The sequence below is a fragment of the Mercenaria mercenaria genome, chromosome 17, assembly GCF_021730395.1.
Source record: "Mercenaria mercenaria strain notata chromosome 17, MADL_Memer_1, whole genome shotgun sequence".
Taxonomy (NCBI): domain Eukaryota; kingdom Metazoa; phylum Mollusca; class Bivalvia; order Venerida; family Veneridae; genus Mercenaria; species Mercenaria mercenaria.
The window spans coordinates 45,448,568-45,476,048 of NC_069377.1; the positions used below are offsets into that span (position 1 = coordinate 45,448,568).

Consider the following 27,481-nt stretch of genomic DNA (forward strand, 5'->3'; position numbering starts at 1 on the left):
AATAAAAAAGCACTGTTTGAAATTCAGATGTCATTTCCAGTCGGCCGTTTTGACACTATGACATACTTTTCACGTAAAAACAATGTTTTTGCTGCATAATAAGACACAGTTTCAGTCTCCTTTGATGATCAGGAAAACAAATCGGTTATTATTATAAAAATACCAGAGGTAGTTTTGTAATAATGCGTGTGCATAGTTTCATATTTCTTTATAAAATATGATTGTTGAATGTTTATCTGTGTTAAGATACACCGCTGCTGGTCGGCGCTAATTTTATATACAATGTACTTTGTAATATTATGATATTGGCTACCATTTCTTATTTAGAACTAAATAAATACATTTTCATATGGTGATTTCTTCACTTTTTATCTCGACCGAAGAATAATCCGAACTATTCTACTCACCCTGGCGTCGGAGCCCGCCTGCTTAGCTCAGTAGGGAGAGCGTTGGTCTACGGATCGCGAGTTCGAACCTCGGGTGAGGCGTATGTTCTCCGTGACGATTTGATAAAAGACATTGTGTCTGAAATCATTCTTCTGATAATACATGTGGAGAAGTTGGCAGTTACTTGCGGAGAACAGGTTTGTACTGGTACAGAGTCTAGAAACACTGGTTAGGTTAACTGCCTGCCGTTACATGACTGAAATACTGTTGAAAAAACGGCGTTAAACCCAAAACAAACAAACACCCTGGCACCGGCGTAAAACATTGCTTAACGTTTTGCATGCTATCATTTAAAGGCTTATAGCTTTGAAACTTATACCATTCTCAGTTTTTTTTTGTCCAGTATTTATTCCTACAAAGGGCAGAGCATGTATGTACCAACCTCTTCGAAATGAAAACCAAGAAGCTGGCCTATTTAGAGCTGCAACAGAAAAAGTTAGTTAAACACTAATATAAACACAGAGGCTACGAAGTGAAATCTTCATTATTCATAAATCACTAGGTCACGCCTCCTCTCTTTCTTGATGTTGAATTCAGTTTCTAGCTTCTAGCTGACATATGATGTACTGACGAAACATTCGAGAACCTTTATCTCTGGAATGTTTGGACTAGCCCTGAAAATGTCTTTACAGTAATCACATTTATGAAGTATTATCGGAATCTCCTGAAAGTATGGAATTTGTTGAAGCCATAAACCACCATGTACAAATGTGTCAAAATGACGAAATGCTAGTATTTGCAGGCTTTTTTTAAAAATAATATTTGTAAGAAGATCCTTTGGAAGCATAGGATACAAGAAAGCAAACTAATAGCAGACTCTGTTTGACTGAGTCTGTTCATGAGAGGTAGTGGAAAATGCGGCAATACCCCTCACGCCTCCAGGCTCCGGCTTGAGCGGAACTCTATTATCCGTGAAACTGAGTGGGTTCCATGATCGCAAAAGACCAGAAAATATAACAACACAATACAAGTCCAAAAATCTAACCCTGGGTGATGTACCTGGGGCCTTCCTGCTCAAAAGCTTGAAAAAGAAGCTATGTTCTTTTCCCTCGCGCGTAGACAATGTCCTAATCTATTGTTTGAAAATACTCAGTTAAATTTTGTCGATTATCACAAACATCTTGGCATGACACTCTCTAAAGATGGATCTTGACACGAACATATATCTAATATTGTAAAGTCGGCAGCAAAAATTCTAGGATCTATGAGAGCGCTGAAATTTAAACTTAGAAGGCACACCTTAAACAAAATCTATATAGCTTACTTGAGACCAGTTCTAGAATATGCCTCTGTTGTTTTGGATAACTGTGCGAATTATGAAAAAGATCAATTAGAAAAGATTCAGCTTGAAGCAGCGCGTATTGTTACTGGGCTAACGCGTTCAGTATCAATAGAAAGACTTCTTAACGAAATTGGATGGGTTTCTCTTTCTGACCGCAGAAAAATACAAAAATTAATTTTAATATACAAAGGAAAAAATGATGATCTTCCAACATATTTACTAGATTTATTTCCATCGATCGTGAATGACTCAAACCAGTACAATTTAAGAAACAATGCCGATTTTGAAACTTTAGCTAGGCGTATTGAAATTTACTCCCAATCTACTATTCCCTCTGCAATAAAATTATGGAATGATCTGAACATTGAAACTCGTCAACTACCAACTCTTTCGGCTTTCAAAAGTAAACTTAAAGAAATTTTCAAGCCTCCACAATTCCCTACTTTTTACTTAATTGGTGACAGACGATACTCTGTGTTTCACGCTAGGATACGAAACAAGTGCAGTAATCTAAACGCCGACTTGTTTAATAATCACATCAGAGAAAATCCAAACTGCGACTGCGGATCCGAAACGGAAGACGCAGAACACTATTTCTTTAAATGCACTCGTTTTTCACATCAAAGAAGAGAAATTTTACTAAAAGAAGATTATTTCACCCACTAAGTGTCAATAAGCTTTTATATGGCAATGATAATATTTCTATAGAAGATAACACTACTCTTTTCACAGAAGTCCAAAACTATATCAAACATACAAGACGTTTCGACAGTACATAATGTATTTCTTATGTCCTCTTGTCAATATTACGTTACTTTGGGACAGGATGTTTGTGATTACTGGGTAGACACTCGGGGATATAGAGCAGCATATATTTCTTTTTCTTTTCTTCTCTAGCTCAACTATAATGATTACAACCATAACTTGACTAATACTAAAATTTATTAATTATCATAAATACTATTATTGTTATCAGTTTGTTACTACATCATCGTGTAATCATTATCATAAATACTATTAGGGTTATCATTTTGTTACTACATTGATATCATCATCATAATATTTCCCTTCTTCTTCTTCTTCTTCTTTTTCTTCTCCTTCATCTTTTTATCTTTGTATTTATTATCACTATCATATATCTTTGTATAAGGAATGCTTAATTAAACTAATACACTCGTTCATTTTTCATTTGCTATTAATGTTACGCACTTGTGAAGGGCTGACTTCTAATGTTGCAATAACTTGTAGCCCAACCCATTTGCTTTTGTTACTTATTATGTATTTGTGCTATGTATTATGTGTTCAGAAGCAATAAAATATGATTAAATCAAGCTTGAAAAAGTCTTGGGCCGACGTGACGTTAATTAAACACAACGAAACAATTATAAAATGTCATACTCTGCTACATTTCATGGTGATAATATGTATAAATTTTCACTGGAATCCCTTTATAAGTTTTAAAGAAGATAATTACACAATTTTTGTACTTGAGTACTGAACTACTTTGTGCCCGACCGGTTGGCCTAGAGATGGTAAAGAGCGCATAACTGTAATAAACCTTACCAATTTAAAATTTCTAAAGAACGCCCATCAATAAAACAAATAACACATAACAAAAATTGAATAATTTATCTACATTTTTAGGGGCACCGTTTTTTGTTGTTGTTGATTATTTGCGGAAAATATCACATTTTATCTGTTATATTTGAAGAAGTAAGTTGTTTTGTTTGTTTTTTTTTTTGTTCCGCTTTCTACAGTCTATTTTTGTAGAAATATTTTTTTTGAATATTCATATGATCCGGAAAAAAAAATAAACTTCAATTTTTGGTGTACCGTTCTTTTTTTTATTTCCAAATGCGCCCTTTTCTATTTAAGTAATTTTATCCTCTGTTTATATAAAGTCCGTTAGGTCAATGTTACTAAAAGTTTGTAATGGTCTTCCAATATGCGTGGAAGAATGGTTACGGTTGCTGACCCCCTCACATCTGTGTCGTTGTGACTTTAACCCCAACAAAACAAAAACAATTAAGCAGAGATGATCTACTTACTAATATACTATAAGCCACGTTTTGAGTGGCTACAGTACTTCAAACATAAGCATCAGCACCAACATTAATAAATCGCTCCTATTGGATTACGACTAAGGTTAGGGTTAGGTTAAACATAGGTTTAACAGCGTACATTCAATGCGTGCGTAAAGTCAATGCAGACCATAGCTTTAAACAGTACAGTCATCCTTTCCAGGCACTTCATTCCTACCGTTACGTGCCATTATCATCAAAGTTTCTGTTTAGGCTTGAGTCGTGCGCCAAGAAAATATGCCCTTTAAGAAGCTTTCCGTTCGTCTGAAACAAGATTACTGAAACTCATTATAAACACAGATTAGACAAACCGCATAATTTAAACAAATTTCGAATCACTAGATGCTCCAACTGCATTCACCTATGTAAGAAATATTTGCTAATCAAATAATCAATAAAAAGGAAAGAACTGTAATTAATGGATCTAAAAAGTCAAGCTACTAAGTAAAACTCATAAGTTAACCTAACTGTAACATACAATATCAGAATAACGTGCAGCTTTAAGTGCTTTCTTTGTTTTAGACATGTGCGCATTGTCACTTGTGCACTTGGACAGGACTAGCTAGAATAATAGCAAGCTCGTTCGTATGCATAGATAGACATTCCCAAGAGATTTTTTATTGTTCATACTAGTCCGTATCCGATATATACATGCCACAAGCAAACAACAGCATAGGTACGTAAATTGTGTGAAACGTGACACAATATTACAATGTGACTCTGTTCACCATTACTTGCACAAAAAGTAATTGCCTGATTTATAAAGTACCCTCTGAAATTCGAGAACGAATTTCAAAATGGTGGGGATATATGTCATGGTATAGGATTTGAATATCAAAACGGGAAGACAGTGTGTAGGCGGCCGGGTAGCTCAGTCGTAGAGCATTGGAACGGTATTCCGAGGCCACGGGTTCGAGTCCGGTCTGGCTGCACATTTTCTCCCCCTTGTAATATTAAAGTCTTACCGGGTATACCGTGACAGATGCGTATGTCGACTTTATCCTTTTTACTAGAACAGTGTCCTGATACTGAAAAAGCAATAAATGCAAAGTTAGCATTTCATAAAATTATTTTGAAAAAAAAATGTTAATCTAAGATTTAGGGCTATATTCATAGACAATACTCCAACAACACTCATTGAGTACACTCAAATAAATTGCCTAACGGTCACGTCTTTACACAGGAAAGATTCGATTTGTTTTCATTAAGGTGAGTGACAGGCGAGTCAACTCCCAAGTTGAGGGAGGTCCTGGGGACACTTGAGTGTTTCTCAAGGCCTCATAACGTAAGTTTAGATGATAAATTTACAATATTTAATTAATTTGAAGGTAAGATAACAGTGTCATGTATGTATTTAAAGCGAAAGTTCATATTTGTGCAAGGTATTTTGAAAAAATATAATATGTTCTTTTTTAATACATGTTGTTGAGGATGACGAAAATGCAATAAAGACCCAACAAATTAAAAGACTGTGTCACAGTAAACTGATGCAAACGGTTAAAAATAGATATAGGAAATAAAATATACATCTACGAAACCTAGCCTAACGGGGCTCATCAGTCACTCCCAGAAACACACATAGTATTTACAAATATTTACAATATCGGTTAATTCATACTGAAAAATATATATATTCCCTCAAATTAAATGTCATGAAGAAAATCTATATCTATTAAATCTCATTGTTTAAATGACAACGGAAACATTTATTTCATAAAAAGATATGTTTTTAGTAACTGAAATAAAAAAATACGCGAGCTGGCATTCGGGAAACACCAACAATTAATGGCAGAACTAAAAATTCAGTTGTTATAATAAATTTCAATTTCAGCGAAAATTAAACTCGTGTATTTTTAAGTATAAATTCCATTCTACTAATGCAGATGAGTTGACTGACGGACGGAATGACGTATTACAAAACAAATAGACGGACGGACGGACGGACAAACATACAGACAAGCAATAAGATGACAACTTCCGGCTACAAAAATAATGATCATCACTTTTGCATACTTTTGATGTTATTGTCATATAAACCGTTATAATCCTCTAAATACATTGTGTACAATGAAAACCATTACTCGAGCTGTCCTTCCGAAAGTTAAGATTGAGTGGAATTTATGAATATGACTTTCGAACTCCACTCACACTCCCGCAAGGTCTACTCGAGGTCCACTTGAGTGATACTTACCGAAGTTTGAGTCAAGTGTGAGTTTGAGTAACGACTATGAATATAGCCCTTAGAATTATATCGATATCACGTGTATATCATGTCTTAGTATTCCAGGGACGTTTTCATATAGAAAAAACAAAACAATTCGTGAAATAGAAACAAGTATTTCTTAAGACTGTGCAATAGCATAATGTATTGGTTTTATACACGTGCTGTAACTAGGGAAGTTTTAAAAACATAGAGGAAATTGCCATTGCGTGCTATAATTATATTTTTGCTTAGTAGCAAATCGTCGTTTTTCATTTGCAACGAAGAAGTCCTTATTTTCTTTTGCAGTCTCATTGGAATTGATGTCCTGTTATTGAGAACACTCATTTTACTTCAGTTCTATCGGAACTGATTCAAGAGATTTTAAACTACATTTGTCCCTTCCGCCACTTTGTGTAACACATACATCAGCTGATTCATCATCAGCGAGTGGGACTTCAGTAATGCTCCTATTGTCGTCTTTCTTTCTGCTGGATACTAGTATATTGATTTGTTGTACTATACTTTAAACAATCAGAATGCTTCCCACAAATATGATGCATAGAATGTTTTTATATTTTTTTTTGCAGTTGAATCGGTTGTTTATGTGTATCACTCTATTGCGGCAGTACTGTAAGAACACATTTAACATCATCGGCTAACAGGTTTGAGATGTACGACAGTTAGGTTGCAGCAGTACGGCGTTGAAGATTTCCTGACGGAGGTTTCAGATGTATGGCGATAAAGATTGCCTAACACGGGTTGTAGAAGTATGGCAACGTCGTAACAGAAATGCGGTGTTAAAGATTGCCTAACGCGGGTTGTAGAAGTATGGCAACGTCGTAACAGAAATGCGGTGTTAAAGATTGCCTAACACGGGTTGTAGAAGTACGGCAACGTCGTAACAGAAATGCGGTGTTAAAGATTGCCTAACACGGGTTGTAGAAGTACGGCAACGTCGTAACAGAAATGCGGTGTTAAAGATTGCCTAACACGGGTTGTAGAAGTACGGCAACGTCGTAACAGAAATGCGGTGTTAAAGATTGCCTAACACGGGTTGTAGAAGTACGGCAACGTCGTAACAGAAATGCGGTGTTAAAGATTGCCTAACACGGGTTGTAGAAGTACGGCAACGTCGTAACAGAAACGCGGTGTTAAAGATTGCCTAACACGGGTTGTAGAAGTACGGCAACGTCGTAACAGAAATGCGGTGTTAAAGATTGCCTAACACGGGTTGTAGAAGTACGGCAACGTCGTAACAGAAATGCGGTGATAAAGATTGCCTAACACGGGTTGTAGAAGTACGGCAACGTCGTAACAGAAATGCGGTGTTAAAGATTGCCTAACACGGGTTGTAGAAGTACGGCAACGTCGTAACAGAAATGCGGTGATAAAGATTGCCTAACACGGGTTGTAGAAGTACGGCAACGTCGTAACAGAAATGCGGTGATAAAGATTGCCTAACACGGGTTGTAGAAGTACGGCAACGTCGTAACAGAAATGCGGTGATAAAGATTGCCTAACACGGGTTATAGAAGTACGGCAACGTCGTAACAGAAATGCGGTGATAAAGATTGCCTAACACGGGTTGTAGAAGTACGACAGCGAGGTTACAGAAATGCGGTGATAAAGATTGCCTAACACGGGTTGTAGAAGTACGACAGCGAGGTTACAGAAATGCGGTGTTAAAGATTGCCTAACACGGGTTGTAGAAGTACGACAACGAGGTTACAGAAATGCGGTGATAAAGATTGCCTAACACGGGTTGTAGAAGTACGGCAACGTCGTAACAGAAATGCGGTGATAAAGATTGCCTAACACGGGTTGTAGAAGTTCGACAACGTCGTAACAGAAATGCGGTGATAAAGATTGCCTAACACGGGTTGTAGAAGAATGGCAGCGAGGTTACAGAAATGCGGTGATAAAGATTGCCTAACACGGGTTGTAGAAGTACGACAACGAGGTTACAGAAATGCGGTGATAAAGATTGCCTAACACGGGTTGTAGAAGTATGGCAACGTCGTAACAGAAATGCGGTGATAAAGATTGCCTAACACGGGTTGTAGAAGTACGGCAGCGAGGTTACAGAAAAGCGGTGATAAAGATTGCCTAACACGGGTTGTAGAAGTACGGCAGCGAGGTTACAGAAATGCGGTGATAAAGATTGCCTAACACGGGTTGTAGAAGTACGGCAACGAGGTTACAGAAATGCGGTGTTAAAGATTGCCTAACACGGGTTGTAGAAGTACGGCAGCGAGGTTACAGAAATGCGGTGATAAAGATTGCCTAACACGGGTTGTAGAAGTACGACAACGAGGTTACAGAAATGCGGTGATAAAGATTGCCTAACACGGGTTGTAGAAGTACGACAACGAGGTTACAGAAATGCGGTGTTAAAGATTGCCTAACACGGGTTGTAGAAGTACGGCAACGAGGTTACAGAAATGCGGTGATAAAGATTGCCTAACACGGGTTGTAGAAGTACGACAACGAGGTTACAGAAATGCGGTGATAAAGATTGCCTAACACGGGTTGTAGAAGTACGACAGCGTCGTAACAGAAATGCGGTGATAAAGATTGCCTAACACGGGTTGTAGAAGTACGACAGCGTCGTAACAGAAATGCGGTGATAAAGATTGCCTAACACGGGTTGTAGAAGTACGACAGCGTCGTAACAGAAATGCGGTGATAAAGATTGCCTAACACGGGTTGTAGAAGTACGGCAGCGTCGTAACAGAAATACGGTGATAAAGATTGCCTAACACGGGTTATAGAAGTACGACAACGAGGTTACAGAAATGCGGTGATAAAGATTGCCTAACACGGGTTGTAGAAGTACGACAACGAGGTTACAGAAATGCGGTGATAAAGATTGCCTAACACGGGTTGTAGAAGTACGACAACGAGGTTACAGAAATGCGGTGTTAAAGATTGCCTAACACGGGTTGTAGAAGTACGACAACGAGGTTACAGAAATGCGGTGTTAAAGATTGCCTAACACGGGTTGTAGAAGTACGACAACGAGGTTACAGAAATGCGGTGATAAAGATTGCCTAACACGGGTTGTAGAAGTATGGCAGCGAGGTTACAAAAATGCGGTGTTAAAGATTGCCTAACACGGGTTATAGAAGTACGACAACGTCGTAACAGAAATGCGGTGATAAAGATTGCCTAACACGGGTTGTAGAAGTATGGCAACGAGGTTACAGAAATGCGGTGATAAAGATTGCCTAACACGGGTTGTAGAAGTATGGCAACGAGGTTACAGAAATGCGGTGATAAAGATTGCCTAACACGGGTTATAGAAGTACGACAACGAGGTTACAGAAATGCGGTGATAAAGATTGCCTAACACGGGTTGTAGAAGTATGGCAACGAGGTTACAGAAATGCGGTGTTAAAGATTGCCCTACACAGGTTGCCTTTCGGTGGTTGCAGAGGTAACAGAATTATGGCGATGAAAATTGATTTACAGAAGTCGCAGAAGTACGGCGGTGAGGTAATATTAATTAATAAAGATTTCCATACAGAGGTTGCAGGTCTTTGGCGGTAATAGTTTCCTGGCAATGGTTGCAGAAGACCGACAATGTAGATTGCATGACAGAGGTTGCAGAAATTCGGCGATAAAGACTGACCTACAGAACTTTTGCCTTAAAGATTGATTTGCAGGGTTTGATGAAGTACGGTGATAAAGTTTGATGTTACGCAGGCGTCAGAGGTGCGGCTTAAAGATTGACTTACAGATTTGCAAAAGTACGGCAATAAAGATTCATTTACAAAGGCCATAAAAGTACGGCGGTATTGCCTTATAAAGGTTACAGAAGTACCGAATTAAGGTTGCAGAAGTTTGGCGATAAAGATTGCCAAACAGAGATTACAGAAGTACGATGATAAGGTTACAGACGTTCAGTGGTACATACTGACCTACAGCAGCTGCAGAACTGTGGCGATAAAGACTGACTTAAATAGGTTGTTGAAGTTCTGTAAAACGGTTGTATTGATAATCTCATACATATATAAAAGCAAAAGTGTTTGAAAATTCACAATACGTATACAAGGTTACCGGAATACGTGCCCTCAGTCTTTGCAACTACTACATGCCCTTCCGTACGTTATATATACTCTTGGAAAGAATGCCGGTCTAGTTTACATGACCATAAAAAGGAACGGATCATCTGTAAAATACAGGAATTGTTCTTGGAAGGTTTCACCAAAAAGTCTTCAACAAATGTTTTTTTCAGTACTTGTATCTTAGGATTTTAGTTAGTGTCTTGACAGGGCGAAAATACAAAAACACGAGATTTTGCAAAACAAAAAAAAACAAAAAAAAACGGCGGAATATTTTCCGCATCATCGGGTTTGAATTTGTAGTGTTTGTGCCCTCGAATGTCCGTGTGTTTTGTATTTTCTCGCGTCAACTAAACAGCACGATAAATTAGCAGGTCCTTCGCCCGACACATAACAATCGCCATCATCATCATCAGCAGCTGCGCATCATCATAGTCGTCACCATCATGATCATTGTGTTGTCATCATAATAAGTATTTCAAGGTAAAGGGTTTTTCATGTAAGCCGATGGGTAAAACTCTTATCTGATAAGACCAAGATGGAGACTGACTTGCACACATTCTCTGATGAAGAAATAAGACGGCGGACAATCAGTGACTCCAACAAGTAATCATCACATGCCCAAGTGTGCCAAAACACATGTAAATATGTTAAAAAGAAATAATCAAATACTAAGAAATAACTAAAAATATTCATTAAGGTTTAGGAGTATATTATCAAAACACTGAAATATTTGGTAAGTTAACATCTTTACCAGCATTTTAACAGTGTAACTTCCCCTTATCGGAACTGTAGGCCTAACTAAACTAAAGGAACCAGCGTTGGAGCCATCTGGTCGCGTAATGGCTGCCAGGTATTTGAACACTAATTTTTCATTTGGCATGGCAACAGAGGTCTAAATTGAAGCTGGTTTCTGTTTAAATTTTATTGTGGATGTATTTTTGACATTTTGGTAGGAAAAATGGGAGAGCAGGTTGTATTTGGTGAAGTGAAGCTCAATTTTAGTATGAGTAGTACTTCCAGGTCACAGCAGTGTGATTTTGATGTCAGTTTACAGTAAGCAAATGTGACCAGAGAAATCTCTCTTAGAATATATATGACCCCTACTTTTCTCTTTATTTAATATCAGTTTTATCATAACTCTTTAAAATGAGATAAGGATGTGTTCTCTGAAATGGGTCTAGCTATGTTTGGTAGCTCTTTAAAAAAAGGTCAGTTTTATATAGAATATATAGGGAAAACTATTTACCTAACTGTGACCTGTAAACCCTGTCCGCCAACATTAAATCACCCCTATTGGATGTCAATGATATTGACACTGTCACTACGTATAGATTTTGGCTGAATTTCAGCCGAGTTATATTTTTTCATTTGTTTTAATTTTGGTTTACGAAATTTTTATCCTAATAATTAAATATTAAATATTTTGCTTGTAAAAGGAGCAAAAAAAAAACAACAACTAAAATAATGCAGTGATTTTCTTTTTCTGTTGTTGTGCCGCTCACCAGCTAAAATGTAAACAATGAAATTACTAGACAGTATTTTGAGTACAGTCAGCGACTTTGACGAATCGCATACTGCAAAATATAGATACATTCAATACTTTCATTATGTTCTTAAATGTTGTGACATTAATTTCAATTTGCTTGTTGATTGTGGCAAGCATTTGTTTTACGAAGCGTAGCCAAGCGTGTTGCCATTTTAGGATCACATGTTTTTACCATCGTAGAGGCAGCATATCCCTGCGCGAAGGCAGGATCTACCGTACTGCCCTGTAGGACTGGATACTTAAAATATTTTCAAAAAGTTGCCACCCACCTTTAAAAATAAATGTCATCTGTAAAGAAATATAAATAAACAATTACTGAAAATTACGTTCCACCTATTTATGTGAAATGTCAGCACTCGGATTTGCATCAAAACGAAGATATGTAACAGTTCTTTGAGAATGATGAGTTTTTAAATGCGTTGAACTGTCCGAAAGTGTGGCTCCTTCATGCAGTCCTTTTCCGGAATTCAATGTATATATTAGTAACATGGCAATTGATTTGTAGAGTAATACACCTGTTTTATATGATGTTTAATTTTGATGTGAAACAACACTTTCTTTCAATTGTTTCGGTGTTGTTTGATGTTTTTCTCAAAATATAGGGCTAACCCCAAACCTCGGCCTCATATTGATGTACCAAAATGCATTTTTGATACTTCCCCGGATGGAGAGCGTAAAATATCAATTCAGATTTATTTATTCATTTATTTATTTGCAAAATCATGACGCTATACGAAGTACAAACTGCCATTCATCGATAAATTAATTTACTATAATCATAATTTTGATAGATTAAATTAAGAAAAAATGAGTTCTTTTTAATTTAAATAATATTTCACTGTCTTTACATCCTGAACCGTAATGTACTCTCCTCGCGTGTATAAAAAGTGTAACTAAAGCTGAATGAAATTAATGATGACAAGAAGGAAAAAAACAAAAGTCGTTTTTCTTCTTTTTTCCCTGAATCAGTTAATTACAATGTACCTACCAAAATTGTGACTTTTGGTTGTGTTATACTTTTTTTTACCAATATACTTCAAAATAAGCTATAGCACGAAGAAACATATTTTGCCGAATAGAAAATATCACGTTTTAAGAGGAATTTCAAGATATTTAAAATGGTGCTCATTTTCACCTCGACCGTAAATTATAAAGCGCTTTCTTAAGATACATACATTTAATTACAGATAACATAGCAATTGTGAGCCTTAAACAGTTTTTCTTATCGATTAAAAAATGGTAAAATTACCAATCAAATGCACATTATAATTTCATGATTAAACTATTGTAACGATTATGAACAAGCCTGCTGGCGGCAGATGATTCTGCCTTTGCGACCAGTGCAGACCAAGATCAGCCTGCACATCCGTGCAGTCTGATCATGGTCTGCACTGTTCGCTATTCAGTCAGTAGATTTTCAGTGAAAACCCCTTTGAATAATAAATGGTACTATCCAAACTGAAAGATGGACCAGTCCATTATAGAAATATAGCGGGGTAAGGGTTAAACATTAAACCATGCTAAACAGCAATGGTAGTACATTGTACACGCTTTTAAATCAGATTTATGATAACTTTATGAGGCCGTCTGATAACTTTAAAGGAACATTTTCATTCATTTTTTTACACTAAAATGAATGATAAATTAATTTGGTCCATCATATTATAATGAAAATGGTTTCAATACGTTTCAATATATTAACAGAAATTGTGAAAATATTTTTTCTCCTCATCTTGGTGCTGAAGTAAATCTATAACGTACTTCCTTTTCTATAGAAAATTTGTCCAGTTTTCACATGTCGAGATTTAATTTTAATGCAGTCTAAGATTTATAACAAACTTATATTGCATTCACAAATTATAGATTATCATTAATACAAATAATTGTGTTAAATGAACACGGATCCTAATACCAGATATTTGCAGCCACCTCTTTAAATTTTATGGGATGCTGGTGACTTTTCAAGGGAGCTCTGCCTTTTAGGTAGCACCTAATTTCATATTGATATCAAAATGTAATTCAAACATTGTGAATACATATAATTGAGCCGCACCATGAAAACCCCAACATAGTGCATTTGCGACCAGCATGGATCCAGACCAGCCTGCGCATCCGCGCAGTCTGGTCAGGATCCATGCTGTTCGCTTTCAAAGCCTATTGCAATTAGAGAAACCGTTAGCGAACAGCATGGATCCTGACCAGACTGCGCAGATGCGCAGGCTGGTCTGGATCCATGCTGGTCGCAAATGCACTTTGTTGGTTTTCTCATGGTGCGATTCATATCTCCAAAATGAGCGATTATGTGACCCAGCAAGGATACATAATCACCTTGAGCGCACCACAGAAAACATGCCCATTAGATATACGAGATATGGGTATTTACCTTTGGGTTAATCTCTAGTCAGGTTATCAATGTGATTAGAGTCTAAATCAGGAAGTTGAAGTTTTATGTGCAGCGATTTTATTTGCATTTCCATACAAGTAAATACAACAAATAAGAGAACTGTTTGCTATGTTTTTGTCGGCTGGTAGATCATACCGACACACTGTATGTCATATGACGACAAAGAGAGAAATACCATATTTACATCATCGGACACTATTTAAGGCACAGGTGTACGTGTGGATAGAACAACCGACTTTAAGATAGCTTCACCGCCACTTGCACGCGCATGGCGGGAAATGTGTCCACGCTTCTATGACGCAATGTTTTACGAATCTGAATAAATTGAGAAATATACTGCAATATACAGCTAGAAGTACCATGGTCCTTTAGTTTCTCTTGTTTTTCTACTCTATGTATCAAATATGATGTTTCTCATCGGACGATTATCACACATAGTGGCGACAATCTATATATAATTTACCACCCACAAGATGTCAACATGCCTTTTCTTTCAAAAATAATAAACAAATTCATGAAAACAGATGCATAAATGGGAGGTAATTAGAAAAATATTTACATTGATTTAATGTTCAGAATAAACTTGATAGTCCAGAGAAGATGAAGTACAGTGAGTGTATTCGTATGTGCAGCACACTGAGGGCCTTTAAAAGTGTTATTGAATCAAGATATTCTGAATACTCTTTGATATATTTGTGCGGTAGACCACCAAATACGTATTTGTCATTGTGTTTTAAGTTTATATTTGAAAACGTACCTGTAAAACATAAGACCTGTTTAATCTGGCGCGCAGTACGGCGTAACGTACTTTAGTGACAGGCAAGATTAAACATGATACGCGGAGACCAGGAAGTGTTGGAGAAGTTGTCTCTGATTGGTTACTTTAACATGACCTCTTTCCGGGTGTAGTACATTTAGACGTTAAAGCGCGAACTGTATGAGGAACTAGTTCGCTATAATAAAGGTTTAATTGTCTCAATGCAGACATAAAGCCTCTGAAATACTTTTCATATGTAATTTTCAACGTTAAAGAATATGCTACACAAAACTGCGCCGCGTATTGAATGTAAAAATTAAAAATAAAAGCAGTTAGTATATTTTAGTTATTATATTATTTTGTCCAAAAAAAAACTTAAACCTCTCCTGTTCCTCTTTCTATAAACTGTAATATAATTTGTAAACAATCTTAAAGGTAGTAATTATTTTCAGCTTACAAAATTGCATGTTTACAAGATTTAGAGAAGCCTAATAGCGTTTTGCTGGTGGAAGTTGAAATCTTACGACAAAAGTATGTCGGTAAATCTGTCGGAAATTAATATCTTCGCTGACAAGAGATAAACAAAAAAGTTCTTCCCGGAATTTCAATTGTTTTATCTGTACCATGTATACAGAAATGAATTTGTTAAGGAAGTGAAATGCAGTAGATAATAATTAGAACATTATCACATAACATAAAATAAAACTGTAAAAATGTTTTGCATGAAAGAAAGTTTAAAAAAAAGAATGGATGTATCTGAAATGCCTATTTTTTTATACTAATATGATTTAATGGTGGTAATTACAATATAAAAAGAATAACTCACAAAACATAACTTATCCAGGTGTATAAAAATAATTTGGATGAAACGCTATTGCACATGAGGAAATAAAATAGTGATATGAAACTGCTGAACATGGATTTATAATGGCTCTTCACTTCAGTTTTAGGTAAGGAAATTAATATTGATTGTACAAATTTCTGTTTGAGGCGGTGACTTATTAAGGAATTGATTACAAAATATGAATTTTGTGACATTACGGCCAATCTGTGGTTTAGTTTCATGTGTTTGTATTTGTTTTATTGGCGTTGACTTAAGTCTGAATTTGCATAATAGGAAATTAATATAACAAATAGCATGATGACAAAAAACACAGGAACTTAAAATATTGTTAGAGTGATCAATTGAGATGATACCCGATACTTGATACAAGCTGCTAAGGAGATTGATAATTTTAAAGTTCTGCGCTTAATCAATATTTGAAAAAAAAGGCACACCCGTGCATACAAACCGTGCGTTTTTGCAAGTTTAAGGTTGATGCTGTTTTAAAAATAGATCGGCAACTGAATACTCGAACCAGTCAAAGGTGATTTGGTTTTCCAGAGATATACATGGTGCTATCGCTATGTATCTTATAATCTACTAAAATATGGATTTTCGAATCCCATACATCCTAAATAAATACAGCAGCCACGAATTTTGTAGTACGTGTGTACTTAGTTTAGATGGACAGTGACATTATTGCGGTGAACGCGGGAGACGTGAAAAAAAAATGGAACACAAAACCAGCAGGAACTTTGTGTTCTCTAGCGGTGAAGAACACAGGATTCGCATGCTTTAAAATCATAGAAATATATCGTGTTCACTATTTCATTTGAAATAATTCAGTTCGTTGTGTATGAAAACAAAACATATCTTGAAAGTGTTCTGTACATCTGTACATAGTTGGAGCGGTTCCTTTGTGTGTGTGTGTGTGGGGGTGGGGGGGGGGTGGTTGTTTGTCCCCAACGCCAGATGCATTATTTTCGCATATGAAAGAAAATGTCAGTAGTACAGAAAAGCATGAAGCCGGATGCGTGTTACTTGTTAATAGTAATAACGGAAAATATGTGTATGTAAAATGTACAAAAACATTTTGTAGTTTTGAGTTTCGTCTTTAAAGTTACTTCATGTATATGATTTGATAATATGAATTATAAAAGAAGTCCTTTAAATGAAGATAATTTCATATTTCTCTCGTATTTCATGAAAAGCATTACTGTGTTGAAAATAATATTGTCTTCAAATGTAAAAAGATAATAAGCAAAGCGATCAAACACTTATTTCAAAATAGTTTTGACTGCATATAGACTTTCGTAAATTTATCACACCAATGCGTATGAAAAGGTTTTATACGATATCCGCTTTATGGATCTCGATGCGGAAGTTTTTACTACCGGCTTGAATTTCCTTTATATGCAATTATAGTGGTCGTATTTCTCAATCCTTATCCTGCTAAATGTCTATAATGAACTTGTCCGTCTTTCAATTTGGACAGTACCATTAACTGTTAAAAGGGGGGCTTACCCCCCCCCCCCCCCCCCAAAAAAAAAAAAAAAATACTAACTGAATGGCGAACAGTGTAGATCTTGATCAGACTACACGGACGTGCAGGCTGATCATGATCTACGCTGCTTGTAAAGGCAGAATCAATCGATCGTGTCCAGCATGATAAGGGTAATCGTCATTCTGTATATGGATTTAGTGCGCATGCGTCGCAGAACTTGACATCAAATAAGGCCCATACTGATAATCGGTAACAAGAGTATTTGTCAAAAATATAGTAATTATCTTCGCCAGCTGTATTGAACAGAAACTTCTTTCACAAAATTTTGTTACATTTCTAATGCGTCCATTCATATAACTTATTTTAGAATCAGCAATGATCTTAAAAAAAAAAGGACCCTTTTCTGTAAACACTTACAACCAAACACAATCACCTGCAATATGAACAGCTACTTATCAGTATTTTTCAGAACGTTTGTAACCGACGAGACGAAAAGATCTCGCTATTAAAGTTCACTGAACGATTGTCAGCTATCAAATAATTACCACTGCATTCTAAATATCGATAGTTAGACTTACCTGGACAAAACTGAAATTTGTTCCGAGCATATATGTCGATGAACAGTTAGCATATTCATTGAATCTTCCTCCCGTTACTTACTCAACAAACATTTGTTAGGAGGAGCATATACCACACTGAACAATCAGCACTGTTCATTGAATCTTCCCTTACTGAATAAAACTGCAATTTGTTAAGAGTATATATCTCGCTGAACATTTAGCATATTTATCGAATCTTCCCAACAAGTACTTACTTACAAAACTAAAATTTGCTCAGAGCATATATATTTCTTTAAACAGTCAGCTCTGTTTATTGAATCTTCCCAACATGTACTTACTGAACAGCACTTAACTTTGTTCACGGCATATATATTACTTTAAATTGTTAGCACTGTTAATTGAATTTTCCCTTAATTTTGTTCACAACATATATACTACTTTAAACAGTCAGCACCGTTAGTTGAATCTTCCAAACCCAACATGTACTTACTGAACAAACACTTAAATGTGTTCATAGCATATATATTCCTTTAAACAGTCAGCTCTGTTTATTGAATCTTCCCAACATGTACTTACTGAACAGCACATAACTTTGTTCACAGCATATATATTACTTTAAATTGTCAGCACTGTTAATTGAATTTTCCCTTAATTTTGTTCACAGCTTAAGTGAATCTTCCCAACATATACTTACTGAACAGCACTTAGCTTTGTTCACAGCGTATGTATTACTTTAAATTGTCCACACTGTTAATTGAATCTTCCCTTAATTATGTTCACAGCATATATACTACTTTAAACAGTCAGCACTGTTAATTGAATCTTCCCAACATATACTTACTGAACAGCACTTAGCTTTGTTCACAGCGTATGTATTACTTTAAATTGTCCACACTGTTAATTGAATCTTCCCTTAATTATGTTCACAGCATATATACTACTTTAAACAGTCAGCACTGTTAATTGAATCTTCCCAACATGTACTTACTGAACAGCACTTAACTTTGTTCACAGCATACATATTCCTTTAAATAGTCAGCTCTGTTTATTGAATCTTCCCAACATGTACTTACTGAACAGCACTTAACTTTGTTCACAGCGTATATATTACTTTAAATTGTTAGCACTGTTAATTGAATCTTCCCTTAATTTTGTTCACAGCATATATATTACATACTTTAAACAGTCATCACTGTTAATTGAATCTTCCAAACCCAACATGTACTTACTGAACAAACACTTAAATTTGTTCACAACATACATATTCCTTTAAACAGTCAGCTCGGTTTATTGAATCTTCCCAACATGTACTTACTGAACATCACTTAACTTTGTTCACAGCGTATATATTACTTTAAATTGTCAGCACTGTTAATTGAACCTTCCCTTAATTTTGTTCACAGCATATATACTACTTTAAACAGTCAGCACTGTTAATTGAATCTTCCCAACATGTACTTACTGAACAGCACTTAACTTTGTTCACAGCATATATATTACTTTAAATTGTCAGCACTGTTAATTGAATCTTCCCTTAATTTTGTTCACAGCATATATACTACTTTAAACAGTCAGCACTGTTAATTGAATCTTCCCAACCCAAAATTTACTTACTGAAAAACACTTAAATTTGTTAACAGCATATAAATTACTTTAAACAGTCAGCACTGTGAATTGAATCTTCCCAACATGTACTTACTGAACAATACTTAAATTTGATCACAGCATATATATTCCTTTAAAAAGTCAGCATTGTTAATTGAATCTTCCCAACATGTATTCAATGAACAACACTTAAATTTTCTCACAGCATATATATTACTTTAAATTGTCAGCACTGTTAATTGAATCTTCCCTTAATTTTGTTCACAGCATATATATAACTTTAAACAGTCAGCACTGTGAATTGAATCTTCCCAACCCAACATGTATTTACTGAACAACACTTAAATTTCTTCACAGCATATATATTCCTTTAAACAGTCAGCTCTGTTTATTGAATCTTCCCAACATGTACTTACTGAACAGCACTTAGCTTTGTTCACAGCATATATATTACTTTAAATTGTCAGCACTGTTAATTGAATCTTCCCTTAATTTTGTTCACAGCAAATATATAACTTTAAACAGTCAGCACTGTTAACTGAATCTTCCCAACCCAACATGTACTTCCTGAACAATACTTAAATTTGATCACAGCATATATATTCCTCTAAACAGTCAGCATTGTTAATTGAATCTTCCCAACATGTATTCAATGAACAACACTTAAATTTTCTCACAGCATATATATTCCTTTAAACAGTCAGCACTGTTAATTGAAATCTTCCCTTAAATTTGTTCACAGCATATAAATTACTTTAAACAGTCAGCATTGTTAATTGAATCTTCCCAACATGTATTCAATGAACAACGCTTATATTTGTTCACAGCATATATATTCCTTTAAACAGTCAGCAAAGCTAATTGAATCTTACCAACATGTATTCACTGAACAACACTTAAATTTGTTTACAGCATATGTATTACTTTAAACTGTCAGCACTGTTAATTCCATTTTCTCAACATGCACTTACTGAAAAAAACCGACATTTGTTCAGAGCATATATCACACTGAACAGTCAGCATTATTTACATTCCATTGCTAAAAAAAGGGTTAAAAGTACTGACTGGGAACCAGTAGCCGGACAAATTTTAATATTTCGGCTCCATTATTTTCTCAAACAGTATTTGACATAAATGAAGCCGATACTGCACAATGCATCCGATATTGTGATGTGATCAGCATTTTTCTCACTGTTTATTGAATCTTCTTATGATACCTCAATCTATATGTTAAAGAGCCACCACAGCTCCTATATCACTGCAGGTCTGAAGTATTCCTTATGATGTCACTCTTAGTCTACTTCTTTCCATATGTACCTATACTGTCGAAAAATTGCAGAAATATATGAACCTTTAAGCCAGATTTTTAAATCTAAAACTGAGATAAAAATAGTCTAGAGAGAATTGGAAAAAACAGACTTTAAGTGTGATCAAAAGTTCTCTTCAGAACTATTGTACAACACAGTTTTCTGAGAATCACAGAAATGTATCTAGTAAGTGAGTGTTTATTTTTATCATTTTACTCGAGAAATATGTTCTCTGTTTGAACATATTTGGTGGATATTTACTATCTCGAATGTTTTAGCATGGTGACGGACAAATTTAGTGCTAATTAAAACATCAAAGTATTTCACTAATATAAACTATGCACACATCGTTCGCTAAATTATTTATCATAATATATTGACTTTAAGTATAAAGATTCCTTACTAGATATGAACAGAACAGAACAGAGCATAACAGATATTTATTTCCGACTTGTACATAGTATATTGTCTTATACATACAAAATATAAACAATATATAATCCAAAGAACGTACCATCAGGATGAACAAAATAAACATTTGAAATTTTATTAATTTTGAATATAATTTCTTACAATAAATGCTTGTTTTACGAACAGTGCGACCGTACACAAATCTTGTTTATTATAGTCTGTCCCACCTAATTTTGGACCTCAACTTTGGGCTGATATGAAGAAATGAAACGGGATCAAAGAACATAAAACATGTTTTTGTGAATAAAAAAAAGTCACCCGCGAGAATTTCAAGGATTTTTTAAACAATCGTCTGGTTTTCCCGTGCGACTTAATTTCATTTTCTCTATGGGAATTCACTGTTGTTTATTTCTGGTCGCCATTGCCAAATATTCTCTATTTTGGAGATTTTCGGGAAATTTCACGTGTTATTCCGTGGGGATGTTTCACACTTATTTTTTACACTTAGCTATGTTTCCTCCCGTGAGAAACAGAATGGGTTTGAAATAGAATTTACAATTTAGATCCGTAGTATACAGTACAAACAAAATTTTGAAAAATGTAAAAATGAAAAATAGAAAAAGAACTTACTTTGCACGAAAGAATCCGGCCGTTAAGTAATGTATTCAGTTATAAAATCCTTTATCGATAATCATTATTCGATTTATCCTTAAATCCTTCCAAACGATGTCCAGTTCAATGTACAATTTTCAAAGTTTTATCTTCATACATTGAAAATCCATCATCCGAAAATTGATCCAGTCAATCTGCGGCAGTCTTTCGAAGAATTTCAGGCAAATAACTGAACTATGCATTTGAAACAATATCTTTAATCACAGTATTTTCCAAATGCATAATCCAGGAAGAACCTGTACGATACAAAGACGTCAACTGCTTCAGCCTCCTTAGAATATAGCCTTCTACACATTTAACAAGCTCGCCATGACACAATAACTTTTCAAACGCTAAATTCCAATGGCATTATCCTGTTATTTGGTCCGCGGACCAGAAACTTTCCGGTCTTATTTTCTTGTATAAATGTAACTTTCTTGAAATTATATATCGGTGTTTCTCACCGAATTGGGGTCAAAAAGTAGTCCATCCTAAAAAGTAGTTCCTATAGTGTTGCAAAAAAGTCCCTTCCTCAGGTGACTATAGTCTGTATCAAAAGACTAATGCTATTTATTCCGTACAGTGTTGAAAAAAATAGTCCCTAACCTCAGGTGACTATAGTCTGTATCAATAGACTAATGCTATTTATTCCGTAAAGTAACCGAATATGAAAACTACTTACATGTCAGTTAGAAGTCCAAAATTACTTCCCAACAAATGAACAACGAAATATAAAAGTTTTAAAGGAACAGTTCCAGCACAAAATTAGTAAAGTCTTTATTCCGAGATACTGTTTACGTACACACACAAAAAATCAATATACTCGTATCGGTTATTTGTGACATTAAATGCATACAGATTGTATTTCTTTTCGTCAAACAGACGGAATAAATCGCGAAAATGTTTATATCCGCTCTCATCCCTGCACAAATTTGTCAGATAAGCCCACTTTAGAAATATATCTGGATTTAATTCATTGACATACACGAATGCAGCTAATAATAAACGATCAAAATGTTTAACACCTATCTACCAAAACAGTCATCTAATTAGCTTTGGCCACTTTTTAGCATCTCCAATAATGTCTTGTATTATCATCCATTGTTTGTAAATTTTTCTTCTTCCATAGCTAACGGTCAATTGAAACTTGCAATCAAAATCAAGGCATATTAACATCTCTGTGAACTATGTTAATGGGTTTATTTGAAGTACATGGTTATCTTTTGATCTGAACGTAAAATTATGGGTAAACATTGTCTGCAGAATGCCTGACCTCACTATATATACTCCTGGTATTTGGTCCGCGGACCAAATAAATTCTTCGTCGCTATATATACTCCGGGTATTTGGTCCGCATCTGAAAACTTCTATATTAACGAATTATTTTAAGAATGTCACCCCCCAAAAGACTACCAAGCCCCATTTTCTGAAAATATGCCCCACCAAAGAAAACCCTTTTCCCGGGGATACTTCTCCTTAAAAACATTTTCGTCTCTATATATATACTCCTGGTATTTGGTCCGCGGACCAAATAAATTCCTCGTCGCTATATATACTCCTGGCATTTGGTCCGCATCTGAAAACTTCTTTATAAACGAATTATTTTTAGAATGTCACCCCCAAAAGACTGCCAAGCCCCATTTTCTGAAAATATTATCCCCGAAAGAAAACCCTTTTCCCGGGGATACTTCCCCTTAATAGGCATTAGAATGAATCTATTGGAAAACAATTTCGTCTCTCTATATATACTCCTGGTATTTGGTCCGCGGACCAAATAAATTCTTCGTCGCTATATATACTCCTGGTATTTGGTCCGCATCTGAAAACTTCTATATTAACGAATTATTTTGAGAATGTCACCCCCAAAAGACTGCCAAGCCCCATTTTCTGAAAATATGATCCCCCAAAGAAAACCCTTTTCCCGGGGATACATCTGAAAACTTCTTTATAAACGGATACTTCCCCTTAAAAGGCATTAGAATGAATCTATTGGAAAACAATTTCGTCTCTATATCTGACCTCACTATATATACTCCTGATATTTGGTCTGCGGACCAAATAAATTCTTCGTCGCTATATATACTCCTGGTATTTGGTAAGTGTGTGAAGTTGGCGAGAAGTTCGACATTCGACATTGAACATTCGATCTCAGAACGACATTGGACATTTGAAGCGTGAAGTTGGCAATAAGTTAAACTTTCGACATTGAACATTCGATCTCAGAACGACATTGGACATTCGATACCAGAACGACATTGGACATTCGATTTCAGAACGACATTCGACATTCGATACCAGATCGACATTGAACATTCGATTTCAGAACGACATTCGACATTCGATACCAGATCGACATTGGACATTCGATTTAAGAAAAACATTGGACATTCGATTTCTGAACGACATTGGACATTCGATTTCAGAACGACATTGGTTTTCGATTTCAGAACGACATTGGACATTTGATACCAGATCGACATTGGACATTCGATTTCAGAACGACATTGGACATTCGATACCAGAACGACATTGGACATTTGATACCAGATCTACATTCGACATTCGATTTCAGAACGACATTGGACATTCGATACCAGAACGACATTGGACATTCGATTTCAGAACGACATTGGACATTCGATTTCAGAACGACATTGGACATTCGATACCAGATCGACATTGGACATTCGATTTCAGAACGACATTCGACATTCGATACCAGAACGACATTGGACATTTGATAACAGATCTACATTCGACATTCGATTTCAGAACGACATTGGACATTCGATTTCAGAACGACATTGGACATTCGATACCAGATCGACATTGAACATTCGATTTCAGAACGACATTCGACATTCGATACCAGATCGACATTGGACATTCGATTTAAGAAAAACATTGGACATTCGATTTCTGAACGACATTGGACATTCGATTTCAGAACGACATTGGACATTCGATTTCAGAACGACATTGGACATTTGATACCAGATCGACATTGGACATTCGATTTCAGAACGACATTCGAAATTTGATACCAGAACGACATTGGACATTTGATACCAGATCTACATTCGACATTCGATTTCAGAACGACATTCGACATTCGATTTCAGAACGACATTGGACATTCCATTTCAGAACGACATTGGACATTCGATATCAGAACGACATTGGACATTCGATTTCAGAACGACATTGGACATTCGATTTCAGAACGACATTGGACATTCGATACCAGATCGACATTGGACATTCGATTTCAGAACGACATTCGACATTCGATACCAGAACGACATTGGACATTTGATACCAGATCTACATTCGACATTCGATTTCAGAACGACATTGGACATTTGATACCAGAACGACATTGGACATTCGATTTCAGAACGACATTGGACATTCGATTTCAAAACGACATTGGACATTCGATACCAGAACAACATTGGACATTCGATTTCAGAACGACATACGACATTCGATTTCAGAAAGACATTCGACATTCGATACCAGATCGACATTGGACATTCGATTTAAGAAAAACATTGGACATTCGACTTCTGAACGACATTGGACATTCGATTTCAGAACGACATTGGACATTCGATTTCAGAACGACATTCAACATTCGATACCAGATCGACATTGGACATTGGATTTCAGAACGACATTCGACATTCGATACCAGAACGACATTGGACATTTGATACCAGATCTACATTCGACATTCGATTTCAGAACGACATTGGACATTCGATTTCAGAACGACATTGGACATTCGATACCAGAACGACATTGGACATTCGATTTCAGAACGACATTGGACATTCGATTTCTGAACGACATTGGACATTCGATTTCAGAACGGCATTGGACATTCGATTTCAGAACGATATTGGACATTCGATACCAGAACGACATTGGACATTCGATTTCAGAACGACATTGGACATTCGATTTCAGAACGACATTGGACATTTGATACCAGAACGACATTCGACATTCCATTTCAGAACGACATTGGACATTCAATTTCAGAACGACATTCGACATCAGAACGACATTGGACATTCACATCTAGAACGACATTGGACATTCGATTTCAGAACGACATTCGACCTATTTACTGTGAAATCGTTTTTATTCGCGTAGGACGAATTTTCGCGTATTTCGCGCTAGGACCGATGCGCGAATTTAAGACCGCGCTATTGTTATTTTTTGATTATATTTTCCCTTTCTAAAATTGAAAATGCGCGAATTTAAGCCCGCGCGAAACAGTCCTTCTTCACGTTAGCGCGAACTTTCATGTCAGCGAATTTAAATGATCTCACAGTACTTAAGATGCTACTTTTCGCCAATTTTCGTTTTTGATTCGAATGTCCAATGTCGCTTTGGATTCGAATGTACAATGTCGTTCTGAAATCCAATGTCCAATGTCGTTCTGAAATCGAATGTCCAATGTCGTTCTGGTATCGAATGTCGAATGTCGTTCTGAAATCGAATGTCCAATGTCGATCTGGTATCGAATGTCCAATGTCGTTCTGAAATCGAATGTCCAATGTCGATCTGGTATCAAATGTCCAATGTCGTTCTGAAATCGAATGTCCAATGTCGTTCTGAAATCGAATGTCGAATGTAATTCAGAAATCGAATGTCGAATGTCGTTCTGAAATCGAATGTCCAATGTCGATCTGGTATCGAATGTCGAATGTCGTTCTGAAATCGAATGTTCAATGTCGATCTGGTATCGAATGTCGAATGTCGTTCTGAAATCGAATGTCCAATGTCGTTCTGGTATCGAATGTCCAATGTCGTTCTGAAATCGAATGTCCAATGTCGTTCTGGTATCGAATGTCCAATGTCGTTCTGAAATCGAATGTCCAATGTCGATCTGGTATCAAATGCCCAATGTCGTTCTGAAATCGAATGTCCAATGTCGTTCTGAAATCGAATGTCCAATGTCGATCTGGTATCAAATGTCCAATGTCGTTCTGGTATCGAATGTCGAATGTCGTTCTTAAATCGAATGTCCAATGTCGATCTGGTATCGAATGTCTAATGTCGTTCTGAAATCGAATGTTCAATGTCGTTCTGAAATCGAATGTTCAATGTCGTTCTGGATGCGAATGTCGAATGTCGTTCTGAAACCGAATGTCCAATGTCAATCTGGTATCAAATGTCGAATGTCGTTCTGAAATCGAATGTCGAATGTCGTTCTTATGTCGAATGTCCAATGTCGTTCTGGTATTGAATGTCGAATGTCGTTCTGAAATCGAATGTCCAATGTCGATCTGGTATCAAATGTCCAATGTCGTTCTGAAATCGAATGTCCAATGTCGTGCTGGTATCGAATGTCGAATGTCGTTCTGAAAACGAATGTCCAATGTCGATCTGGTATCGAATGTCCAATGTCGTTCTTAAATCGAATGTTGAATGTCGTTCTGAAATCGAATGTCCAATGTCGATCTGGTATCGAATGTCCGATGTCGTTCTTAAATCGAATGTTCAATGTCGATCTGAAATCGAATGTCCAATGTCGTTCTGGTATCAGATGTCCAATGTCGTTCTGAAATCGAATGTCGAATGTCGTTCTGAAATCGAATGTCCAATGTCGATCTGGTATCGAATGTCCAATGTCGTTCTGAAATCGAATGTCCAATGTCGTTCTTAAATCGAATGTTGAATGTCGTTCTGAAATCGAATGTCCAATGTCGTTCTGAAATCGAATGTCCAATGTCGATCTGGTATCGAATGTCCAATGTCGTTCTGAAATCGAATGTCCAATGTCGTTCTGGTATCGAATGTCCAATGTTGTTCTGGATTC

At 36.1% G+C, this 27,481-nt stretch overlaps 1 protein-coding gene and 1 long non-coding RNA gene across 4 annotated transcripts in view; one reads left to right on the plus strand and one right to left on the minus strand.

Annotated features, from left to right (window-relative positions):
• Window positions 1-3,451: 3,451 nt before the first annotated feature.
• Window positions 3,452-15,680, minus strand: LOC123536854 (uncharacterized). Its single transcript, XR_006683418.2, has 3 exons — window positions 15,614-15,680; window positions 4,776-4,838; window positions 3,452-4,074 (listed from the first exon to the last, which is right to left on the minus strand). It is a non-coding gene; the product is annotated as an uncharacterized LOC123536854 (long non-coding RNA).
• LOC123535753 (uncharacterized) overlaps window positions 15,302-27,481 on the plus strand; it is a 106,953-nt gene continuing 94,773 nt past the window's right edge. The window contains exon 1 of one of the 3 annotated variants that reach the window (XM_053528058.1): window positions 15,302-15,318. The gene's annotated coding sequence lies outside the window, so the exon portion shown is untranslated. Of the gene's footprint in view, window positions 15,319-15,597; window positions 15,738-27,481 lie in introns of those variants that run through there. The other 2 variants (XM_053528057.1, XM_053528059.1) reach the window with 2 other exon arrangements.